This window comes from Phasianus colchicus, chromosome 4 (assembly GCF_987193195.1).
Source record: "Phasianus colchicus chromosome 4, bPhaCol1.hap1.1, whole genome shotgun sequence".
Taxonomy (NCBI): domain Eukaryota; kingdom Metazoa; phylum Chordata; class Aves; order Galliformes; family Phasianidae; genus Phasianus; species Phasianus colchicus.
In genome coordinates, this window is record NC_143439.1 from 8,144,565 (window position 1) to 8,156,271 (window position 11,707).

The 11,707-nt window shown below is 37.5% G+C and overlaps 1 protein-coding gene across 5 annotated transcripts in view; it reads left to right on the forward strand.

Moving 5' to 3' along the window:
• IQCM (IQ motif containing M) overlaps nt 1–11,707 on the forward strand; it is a 176,195-nt gene that overhangs the window by 11,673 nt on the left and 152,815 nt on the right. The gene's annotated exons all lie outside the window — the stretch shown is intronic.

Here is an 11,707-nt window from a genome sequence, read left to right on the forward strand (position 1 = left end):
GGATTATGAGTAATGTAATATAATTTTCACTGAGTAAATAGGTCATGTTCACCTTTGCTTGTTTTCTTGCTATTCTGAGGTTGAAATGCACTTTTTTTTGCTGTGTTGCTGCTTAGGGGAGGTGCTGTGTTTGTGGCTGCAGAAGATCTGAAAGCTGCTTTTTTTGTTTGGTTCCTGAAACAAATCACATCAGGGAGGGAAGAAATATGGCATAATTTATATGAACTAAAACAAAAGGATAATATTTTAACTGTGTTAATTTCAATCTTCTCCCTGAACACTGGTGAATAAATAAAGAGACTTGGGTAGTGTATTAGTGACAATGGTTAAACAGGCAGCCAAGTCCAAACGAGAATCCCCATACTGGAAGCAGTTTGTGTTACAGTCTGGGCAAACGGTTACAGGTCTTTAGGTCTATATACTACTGCTAAGACAGTGTTCAAGTGTTCTATATGTACCAATTCTCAAACTATCTCTGAAAGCCCTTCTTGTATTACTATACCTCTTTCTCATTCCACATGTGAGGAAATTCACAGAATGTAATTTGACTAAGATAATAATGTGTATGTGAATCAGTGACAAGATCTACTTATATTCACTGCTGCCTTCTTACCTGCATTTCACTCTTTGCTCTGCCAATCTACTGTAGAAACCTTAGGCAGGCTTACCAACTGACCCAAACTATCAGTGCTAGGACTGGAATACCTGGATCAGATCTGAAGGATTTTTAAATAGTGAAGTCAGGTTGAAGGATACTGAAAGGGTTGTTAGGGACACTTTTAGTATCTTCTACTCACCTTTAAGTTTTGCTCAGCAGTAGTTCATCTGGAAGATACTTGAAATTTCCTTTCTGGATTTTTCTATTTCTCCCTCCTGCCTTTGTGCTGTTTGTCTTCTGCCTTGGTATTTTTGTTTTTTTCTATTGTTACCAGTATTTCCTAATTAATTTTCTTCCGGTAGTTTATCAATTGTTAGTTTTCTTTTTTACTTGGCAACTCATTAAATGCAAGATGTGGAGAATAAGTCATGATTGTCACGAACGTCAGGTTAATGCTTCCTATAATAAAGCAAGTATTTAAGTGTAGATTTAACACTTGTATTTCTTGATAGATGTCCTCAGCTCAATAAGCAGAAGCTTTTATCAATATTCCTTTCTTGCTTTCCGTTGATTGACTTTTGAAAGGTGAAACAGTCAGGCAAATCCCTTATGAACATTGCTATTGTTCTTTTTATTTTCCTTGTCTAGACTGCTGATTTACAGCAACTTCACGCAATATTATGATGTACAAACAAACTGAAAGCCCAAAGTATTTCATTACATAACTTTCAGAAGTTCCTCTTCCTGATTTACCTTCCCTTTTTTAAAAGCTACGTTCAGAGTGATTATAAGCTGTATCCAGTCATCTATATCTGTGATGTTTCTAGTTGTCAGCTTACTTTACCTCCTACATAGGGAATGATTCAGTTCCATTATTCAGTTGTAACTGGAGCTGGGCTTACTGATAATAATCACCGTTTTGACAAAGACAAATTAAATTCTTGTATTATTTGCTTTTTATTTCTCCTATAGTTTTGTTCTTATTTACATGTGGTTGCATTTAAAACTCCCCTCACCTGCAGTCAGTACCTCTTGATGACTTGCCTCACAGAAGAGATTTTTATAAAGCAATGTGGTATCTCAGCCGTTAGATGCGCCTCATTAATTTCAGCAGCCTCCTCATTTATTAAAAGTCCTTCGTTGTCTCCAGTTTTATTCTTTCCATGATTTGTTAAAACCCTTTCAATTTCCTCTAACTGATTTGATGGCTCTAATTTATTCTGTGTTGGCTGCCTTTCTCTTTGCTGCAGTAATGCACTCTGTGTATTTGTGTTCTATTGCTTCCAGTACTCCATTTTCTTTTACTCCTAGAGGCACAATTAGTCCCTGATTGTTTCTAATTCCTTTCATTCTTTTCCAGAAATGTATCTATACAGCTGATAATATCTCTGCTTGAAAAGGAATATTCACAAAACATTTCGTTTCATTCTTTTGTGTAACTTAAATGAGAATTTAGGGAAATGATAATTTTTGACTAGCCAATAGGAGTCAATAATTCCAAATGGTGAACGCTCTGAGGAGAAGTTACTCTAATCAGACTGAAGAGAGGTTAATAAAAATCAGTGTTCTGTGTTTAAAACTCAAGTGAAAGGGGAAGATGCTAATACTTGACTAGACACACCACAATTAGTCTATTAACCATGACTTTGTTTTTCCTTGAAATGCATCCCAATGTGTTTACCATTTGTAAAAGTATCTTGCTGCTTTTTGTAGCCAGTGTTAAATTAAGTAAGCTTTACATTGCCTGATATTAAACAGCTTTAGCATCCTTGTATGCAATTGAAACATAGGTAGTATTGACAGAGCAGATGGACAGTTACTCTGCTGCGAGTGTTCACCTTCATAAAGGTGAACCTACCATGCTTCTTTTCACATAGTTTATCACATATAGGAACAATTTATGCTGCTTCTGGGGTCTATTAGGTGCTCTTCAGATCAAGACTCCCTGTCTATGGTGAGAATGAGTTTTTCCTTTAGATGAACTGTCTATGCTGTGATTAATGATGGAGTTGGGAACAGTTTGTCCTCAGCTAATCCGAAAACCTAACAGGAGTTATGAGTTGACTTTCATTGAATTAACAGAGCAACTGTTAATCTTCTCCTAGTGAATCTGCCTCTTGTATTCTAATTCTTCCATATTCTTCCCTCCCTCCTTTGTCCTGCTTTTCTACTTCCTCTCCTGCTCTTTCTTTCTCTTATCTAATTGTTCCAGGTCAATGGTCAGATTAGCAAGAATTAACATTCTTCTAGCCACAGAAAAATTACAGGGACTGGCTGGAAGATATGAGATTGCTCTAAGATCAGATCGTAGAATTCCACGGGGATACTCTCTGTCCAGACTGCTATATCAGTTAACATCAAGGTGTAAGGTGAGTCAGGCCTGTGTGATGGTAGGAGAGGTGTGGTTGGTTTTGCATAGGAAAGCTTTGAATTTGTCATATCAGTTCAATGGACAGGTTCATATGAAACATAGACTAGAGGGACTAAGGCAATGCAAGACTGAAAGGCAATGGGATATTCCAAGCATGTGAGTCAACGATTCAGAAAACCTCTCTTGGAAGCTGATATGCTTGAGGGTAACATAAGGAGCAGCATTAGTAGTGTGGCTTATTGCAAAACAGAATAGTAAGATTCTCAAGATCAACTTAGCATTTCTGTTTGCATTGGAGAGGCTCTCATAGTACATTTGAACCTCTTTACTGGATTAGTTTTAACATCTAACTGCCTTTTTGCTGTCTGAGAGAATTCTGTGCTCTTGGATTGAAAAGGTTTATGTTTTGAAGTTTAGGAAACTGAAAAATAACAAATGGCAACTTGGAAGGTTTATTTTTTCCTCCGAAGATTGTTTTTATGTGTGAAGAATGATATAAGTTGCATATAAATTAGCAGAATAGATGAAGAAGTGAGCCCCACAAACTTTATTAAAATGAACATGCTTAAGCTTCCTTGAGTTTCATTTCACAAAACTTCCGATTATAGGATACTGTCAGTATGAATTTACTATTTTAAAGGAAAGTACTTTAGCATCTCTGCCCTGTAAAATGTCAGGATTCTTTAGCTTTGTATCTGGCAGTTCACAGGCAAAGGAGGTAGTTATATGTTTGCCAGGATAGGATATTTGATTATATGTTAAGTAGCTACTGGAGAGCCACAAGCCTGCTTTCAGTTGTTATCGGAGGACAAAGGACATGAGAGATGGGCCTATGGGAGACTTTACCATAGGGAGACCTTTCTAAAGAGGTTCTGTTTGCGTTTCTAACATTTCTACACAAAAGAACATGACCTCAAAAACTGATGAATTAGGAAAAGACTTGTTGCTGTTGTCTTATGCTGTGAAATACTGATGAGTGGGAGGCTGGAAAGAGATGGCTGGAGCATAGAGCAGATTGGGATCATCCAACAGTGGACATTCAAGTTAGGGAGATAATACTCAGATCCTAAACTTCACAGTTACATGCTGAATCTGAAAAAAAGTGATTAATTTGTGGAGTGTCCTAGGATAATTTATGTCCATTCTCACTTGTGAATCATAAAAGTAATTGAATATTTGCCTTAAAGAAAAAAAAACAATGTATTTGAATAAGTATGAAAAAACGTGTCTCTACAACTGTTTCTGTTCTTGTATATTTATAGAAACAGACTTTATATAGTGATCACTTAATACTAGGACATAACTTTCTATTATACTTATTGATTAAAATCTCTATAGGAAATTTCTTACATAATGAAGTTATATTAATAGACTGGGTTAATAAAATTTGTTATCATTTAAAGTGGCCTTGTGCAGTATTTATACTTTAGAAAACGTTTTTAGTTTGATAACTGATACATTCTATAAGATGGTAGTTTTTAAGTAGGGTGCTTTACAGTAAGGAAGGAAACAGCTTTCTTAGGCCTGTGAAATGTGAACTTTCCTGTCTTTTCAAGGTAGCGCAGTTCTCTTTTCCTTTCCTCAGGATACTATTGAGGTTTTGTACTGGCAGCATAAGTTATATCTTGGACAAATAGACTCCCAGGAGGATGCCTGGGGAGAGGAAATCTGAAAACACGTAGCTGGAAAAGCTGTGTGGGTCAAACTGTTACAACAAGACACTCTAGAGGTAGGTTAGTTGGCAAAGGTTACATAAGGGAGTAAAACATTTAAGAATTCCATGAGCTACATGGATATCATCTGCATGTGTTCATACCAAATGTGGATCACAGCCATTCGCTGTGGTGCAGGCAGTGATCAATGTGCTCCACTGTGCACATGTCCCAAGAACAAGTTCTTGCTGGAACTGTTCTGGATTATTAGCAGAAGATAGTTATTTGACTTAACATTTGGCTGGGATACATAACAGCTTATATATCTAAATTCTTTTGAGCTGCTGTATTGTCTTTAACAACACTGAAGACCAGATTTCTGGCACATTTCCACTGCACTGGGTCCTAAATCTGCTGTGAAAGAACTGTGGAACTTTAATAGGAAGCATTTCTTGTACTGATTTTCTTGGAGGTAGCCTAGTGAAACAAATTGGGTCACTTTAAATGTAGCATTAACTTAATAATTATAGTTTTCTATCATACTTTAAAGTTTGACTTCAAAATATTAAACATATTTCAAATGAAGCTATGCTACAGAAGAATCTGAAAGATGGTTATGACTGATTTCTGTCTATCTTCTGTAACTTGTCTCTTGAAAATTCCTGTTTCTAAATTGTTCGGTATTTTTGGCATTCAGGTAATTGAATTACTCAATAGGTATTATTTATGATACCACAGAAGAGCCAAATCATTTAACCTAGTGTAGTAGTGTACTTCTGTTGCATAACTGTAAATCTGTTGGTTCTGTGTGCTGTCTTGTAAGAAGTTTGTGTGCAAGCAAATCTTTTTTTCATTTTTGTTTATATTATATGCAAAGCTGAGAATTAGTGAAAGGAGAGGGGCTTTTGAGTGCACAGGATCAGAGTTTGATGCCTCAGCATGAATAAAAGTTATGCCAGTGAAAATTTTCCCTTCTTCCTCCCTCAAATTCTCTTAACAAAATCTAAACTATAATTAAAATCAGGAGAGACCTGCAATTTATAGCTGATCATATCTGATTATTCCTAATTGTTTTTCTTTTGTAATTCACTGCTTTGCACAGGGCAAACTTGTGTTAGCAAACACTTCTTGGAGATCTTTTTCCAAACCAATTAAAAACAAACCTAAAAACAAATTAGAAGCTCTTAAATGAAATAGTTGGTAATATAAATTTGGTCTATTCCTTAGAGAGATGCGAAGTGAAGGTTACTGTGGCATTTTGAAAAAGGTGATGTGTGAAAGAGAGATGAATGAACGGTTGAAGTTACATTTAGATATTGCTGAGCCATTGCTTGTGTTATACAAGCTTTCACTTAAAAATGCCTCAGTACCACAGAGGGTAGCAAATATGTCACCAGTTTTTGAAAAGACTTTGGGCAAGATGTGGAAAATTCCTGACTGGTAAGTCTAATGTCTCTGTGGGGAAGCAAAGCTGTAGATAAATGTAATCAGGAAGAGACTGTGTAGCTTCTGCAAGGGAGTCATGTCTCACAACTCTGTTGTAGTTCCCTGAAGGAATGACTTTTGTGTACTTGATAAAGGTGATGTAATTCATTCTGACTTTAAAAGGCACTCAAATCCCCTTCTTTCCTCCCTCTTCCCCCCGCTTAAAGAAGCCAAAATATCCTAAGTACAGATGAAAAGACAGTAATCAGAAGGTAGGAACAAATAACCAGTTTTCTCAGTTGTGGGATTTTCACCAGGCAAATTACACTGAAATCTTCCATAAGGACTCTACTATTCAATGTAAGCAATCTGGGGAAGAGAGTAAAAATAGGAAGGTGGCAAAACTTGCTGATGGCTGTGCAGAGTAGTAAAACAAGAGCTTACTACAAGGACCTGAAGAAGGATCTCATGACATTGAGTGATTGCATGTAAAATGAAGTTCAGTGCTATGATGGGTGGAAATGACGCAGAAGAGGAAAATGCTTCTTCATGTATATATGTGACGGAGAGTTCTGAGTTACCTATTACCAGAAAAGTAATGCTGTGAGAAAGCTATGCTGTAGTTAGGAGCATTTCTACAGAAATGTCAGATCTGTGGTGACTACAGAAAAAGCAGATGGGTATTAGGGAAGATGGAACAGAGAATAAAATACTACAACATTTGTGTTATAAGAAATTTGAGAGCAGAAACAGTAGCAAGGAAGATCGAAGTTGCGGAATGACTTCCTTGTGAGAAGTGGTTACAGACATAATGATTCTTCAGTCAGTGAGAAATTGTAGATGGGAGGGATATAATTAGATCTATAAAATGACAAATATTCAGAATACAGTTGTGGTCCAATTCATCTTTGTCTTTCCCAGTCTGTGAAGGCCATAAAAACAAATCATTTCAAAACAAGCAAAAGGAGAGAAGTTGTTGCATAGCGTGCATCAACTGTAAAGTTCAGTGCCAAAGAATGTTACAGATGCCAAGATGTTGCATAGGTTCAAAGTCATGTGAGAAAACTAGAGAAGATAATTCCCCAACCCACAGGCTGATGGAAGCTGGAGGAGTATTGGGTTCATTTAACTGTTTGTTCTTACACTCTTCCCTAAGTGTATATTATTATACTAGTGACAGTTTTTATATTCTCAGATATTGAAGCCTGCACAATAAATTCTGTAAGCTGCTAATTTGTGTTTGTACAGTATACAGCTAACTAGAACCTTAGCGAGCCCTTCTGTGTAAACTAGCATTTGGTGACATTAAGCTAGAGAAACACACAGATGCTATACAGCGGGACATGGACAAACAAGAACACGACACAGTACAGAACATGTGTCAGAGTGGTGAAGCTGTGACTTAAGGTTGAATTCCTGCAATTTCTGAGGTTCCACTCTCAGTTTAACTATTTTACTGAAGCCCAGAAGTATTAAAGCAGGAAAAGAAGGGGAGATTTCTCTCCTATTCTGGTAAACCTATGTAATTCTTTTGTCATTACTATTTTCTGTTTCAGGTGTCAGCATCTTTAAGCACTGTGGTTACTGAATGGGATAAATGTGGGTGTCTGTTCCTATAAGAGATGGAGAGCAGAAAATTAAGGTGTATGCTCCTGAGAAAGTAAAGATTGTAAGACAGCAGAAGAGAAGAGCAAGCCTATTCCCTGCTGTCAACAAGATTGTCTAGGGAATGTGCAGGAATTGTTTCTGTGCCGTGTGAAGTCAAAAGTGTATATGTCCAGAGGGGGAAAAAATATTTCTTCCCTAGAGATGAGCCTGATTTTTTTTTTTTTGGAGGTGTTCATATTGTTGTGGAAGTGATCTAGTATCAACCATAATGTTGATGTTATTATGTTAATTGCCACTCTACGTAGAGGGCAAATGGTAATTTTGATATGATTTGCTTGGATAACTGTTTTTTCTTCTCTTTGTTCCCACCTGGTGTCGCTATTTATCGCTGCTAGGCTTCCCCAGGCTCCATGTTTGGCTGAATGGCACAGTTCTGCTCTGCACTTCTTGGCAACCACTGTGTGTATAGCCTGCGCTGCCAGTCTGTGCTGCCTCACATACTTGTCTCCCTCCTACATCAGAGAATTGCAGTGACAGCCTGTGTAAGGCTGCTACCAGAGATCTATATTAGTGCGGTGTTAGAAAAGATAGCTTGCCAGTAATTTCTCAGTGGTGGTTATGTCTTAAAATGGGGATGAAAGTTGTATATACTTACTTTCTTTAAAAAGACTGATGCTGCTAGTAAGCATGAGATTTCTCAGAAAGCTAATGTGAGTGCCTTTTGAGTTTTCAAAGAATGCTTTTCTTTTTCATTTTACTTCGGAAACGTTTGGGTCTGGCTGAAATTTTTTCCTTTTCCTTTTGTCTTGGTATTTCTTGGAGTGTGAGGGGATGGGGGAAGATAAGGGTTTGTGTTGTACTGATGGACAAAGTATTTTTGTCATTTCCCTGAGAATCCATTTAATTTGAGCTATCTGTCTGATGGCTTGAATCCTAAAACTGAGTTCTGAACACACCTCCAATCTTCCTTTCTCATGCAACTGCTGTGTAGTCTGATTTGCAACATCAAAACTTGTAAAACTGCAAAGAGGAGAGTGTGTTTGTTTTACCTGTCCTGATCAGTCTCTTCCTGCAATGACTATATAAACTGTCCCAACCAGAACACTTGATTATTTGCAGTTAGGCTTACCAGTTCTCATTCAGTACAGTGAAAGCTGGACTTCTGTTCCAGATCTTTGCTCTGTGTGCTACAAAGGCACTTGTGCCTGCCACCATGTCCATAAAAGCTTGCTTTCCTTTAGTAGGCAGGAAATTTAAACATTGATTAGGGCATTGCTAGGAGGTATGGTGTGTGGACAGCTCTTGTGGGTGGCACAGACTCTCTATAGTTAGAGAGTATAGTTATAGAGGCTTCATCTGCTTTCTTCAAGTTTCAGAGTCAGATATCTTCTTGCTATTTGTTTGCAGAAACCTTCATTTTTGTGCTTTCTGTCAGAATAGCTTAACACTACTGCAAAAATTGAACTGCCAAAAAAAATAAGCTCCTGATATTGAATGCTCAATTCTAGTTTTTTTTCTGTTGCAGGTTTTTGTTTGTTTTTGTCCTGAATAATGAAAAAAAAAATAATGAATGAGTTATTACCATCAAGATGATTGTTTTGGGTGTTTCACTATTGTGAAAGTACTAAAGAGAATGTCAGTCAGGGTGGCATCTTTTTTCTTTTTTAATCCAAGAATGCCCTAGGGTTGTAGGGAAAAGAAGTAGACCAGACTGGCTAGCGGATTACCCAGGGAATACTCTGGTATTTTTAACCACGCAAATAGCTAGTCATCTGTTTTGAAATAAAGAGGATTACTGTTGCTTGATAGCTCTGTGTTGTTTTCTTTGTGGCCGGAGAATGAACTCTGCACTTGCCAAAAAAGGAAAAAAAAAAAAAAAAAAAAAAAGCGCAGTAGATCACATCATAGCTTTAGCTCCGGGAAGAAAATGCTATGGTCATTTACAATGTCTAATCTAGATTTGACAATCATGTGCTTGCTATGTCACTGGTGACTGTGTAAGCAAAAAATGCAACATGGATATGGGTGTTTCTTATACAGCAACTTTTATCTTCAGGGGAAAAAAAGAAAAGAAAAACCAAATCACTTTTCTTTCCACGGGCAGAGTTTCCTTTTATTTCACCAATAACTAAATCAAACAGCCATCTGCATCTCCTGCAGAGTTCAACTCACACAGTTTCTGCAATAACTGGCAAGAATACACATATACAAGAAAAAGTACAGAAGCAGAATTGGTAGCACCATTTCATGACAAAAGGGATTTTTTTCCTTGTTGCTAAGCTATGTTTCTTGTTACAGCTCCTCTAACAATGCTGTTTCAGGAGACTCGTTGATTTGTCAAAGTAATGATTCTAACAGTATGGCACAGAGCAAATCTGACCATGCTTGAACAAGCTAAAAGGCCTCCAGATGCAAGCAGAAAGCTATGTGCAAGCAGGCATGTGAAAAGTACCAGCCAACCTGCTCTTGGTATCAACAGAAGTTTCAGAGTGAGGAAATAGAACTTATCAACTAGTGGGGCTAGATGGAAGAATTTTTTTGTTGCTTAAACTGAAGGAAAATACAGTTCTATGTTACTTCCAGTACATCACGTTCAGGAAGACCAGACTAATCATACTGGTTTCAGGATTTCATGTCACACTTAAACTCTGTTTCAGTTATAATTCAAGGTGTATCCTAGAAACATTGAGTTGTTTTTGCAGAACAGAGGATACTGGGTTAAATCTTTCTAATTGCAAATGAATTGATCTATTGTAAGCACTCTGTCATCTGTAGAATATGAGTCTAATTCTTGGTGTGTGCTTCTTCTAATAGTCATTGGCCACAGATCTTTTTATGTCTTTTTCTCCTTTCTCTGCCTTAAAGGTTAATTCTATCCTCCATCTGAATGTGCATGTCTTCAAATTGCAAATCTTGTGTGTATGTTGGTATTTCACTGGAAGTATGTTTTTTCTAATTGTATGCTACAAAACAACATAGAAAGTGTATTTAGAAATTGTTTTGTTGATTGCCCTTAATTAGTGAAGATGTCTGGCCAGTTTATCTCTTCAGCATTTTCTTGGCTCCAGTTGAACTCTGAGTTCTAAGGTGTTCTGAGAAAAGCAGGAAAAAGGAAAATATTTATGTATTGGCTCAGGATGCAAGAAGGGATATGAAGATACCTAATGTCTCTTATAAACATCTCCAGGAATTAACTAATTACAGATAATATCATCTGTCATTAATTTTCAAGTATGTAGTGAAATAATGGTTTCTTAAGAGAACTTGGAACAATGTACTGTAACAGATGAGTAACAAGAAACAAGTCTCAACTCTGTCTGTTTCAGCAGAGTATTATTTTTGTTTAGTCCTGCTTCCATGAAGTCGTCCTTTCTACTTTAAAGGGATGTGGTTTATGACTATTTCCAAAAACTTGAGATTCCCGTAATTGTAGTGAAAAGAAGGGAAAGGAATTGCAGTGTGTGAGGAGCAGCAGGTATGCCCCCATGCTTCCTTACTTATTTGAAACCTTCTCTTTCACTGAATTTGGCAAACCCATGAACACTTGCCTAATAGAAGTTCAAGGTCTAAGAGGAGGCAGGTCAGTGTGAGAGACTGTTTCCGCTCTTGGGTATGCATAGCAGACCAGAGTCTGGTGTGAGACCTGTAAAGTCCCACGCGGCTCTTTATCCTGCTCTTTGGACCCACATAAAACATACTTCCATGGGACTGTTACTGCAACAATAGACAGGTATGACTGGTTGACTAGGAAGAGAGGAAGATGCGTGACGTACTTGCCTTGTGTGTCAGATCACTGTGAAGATAGATACCAGACTTCTGTTGCCTCTGTTTCTTATGTACCACCAGCTCAGAAAATGGGGATTATACTCCAGCGTAGTGTGACTGCTGGATTCAAAAAGTTGAAATAGCTTGTGAGATCAAGAGGAACAAGTCTTGTTGAGGGCTAGGCTTTCAGAAGTTTGTTCAGTGGCAAACCTACGAGTGAGGATGTCCTGCATTATACTTGACTGAATGGGATGGGTGAGAGCAGGCTGCCAGTCCAGTTTTTGAGGT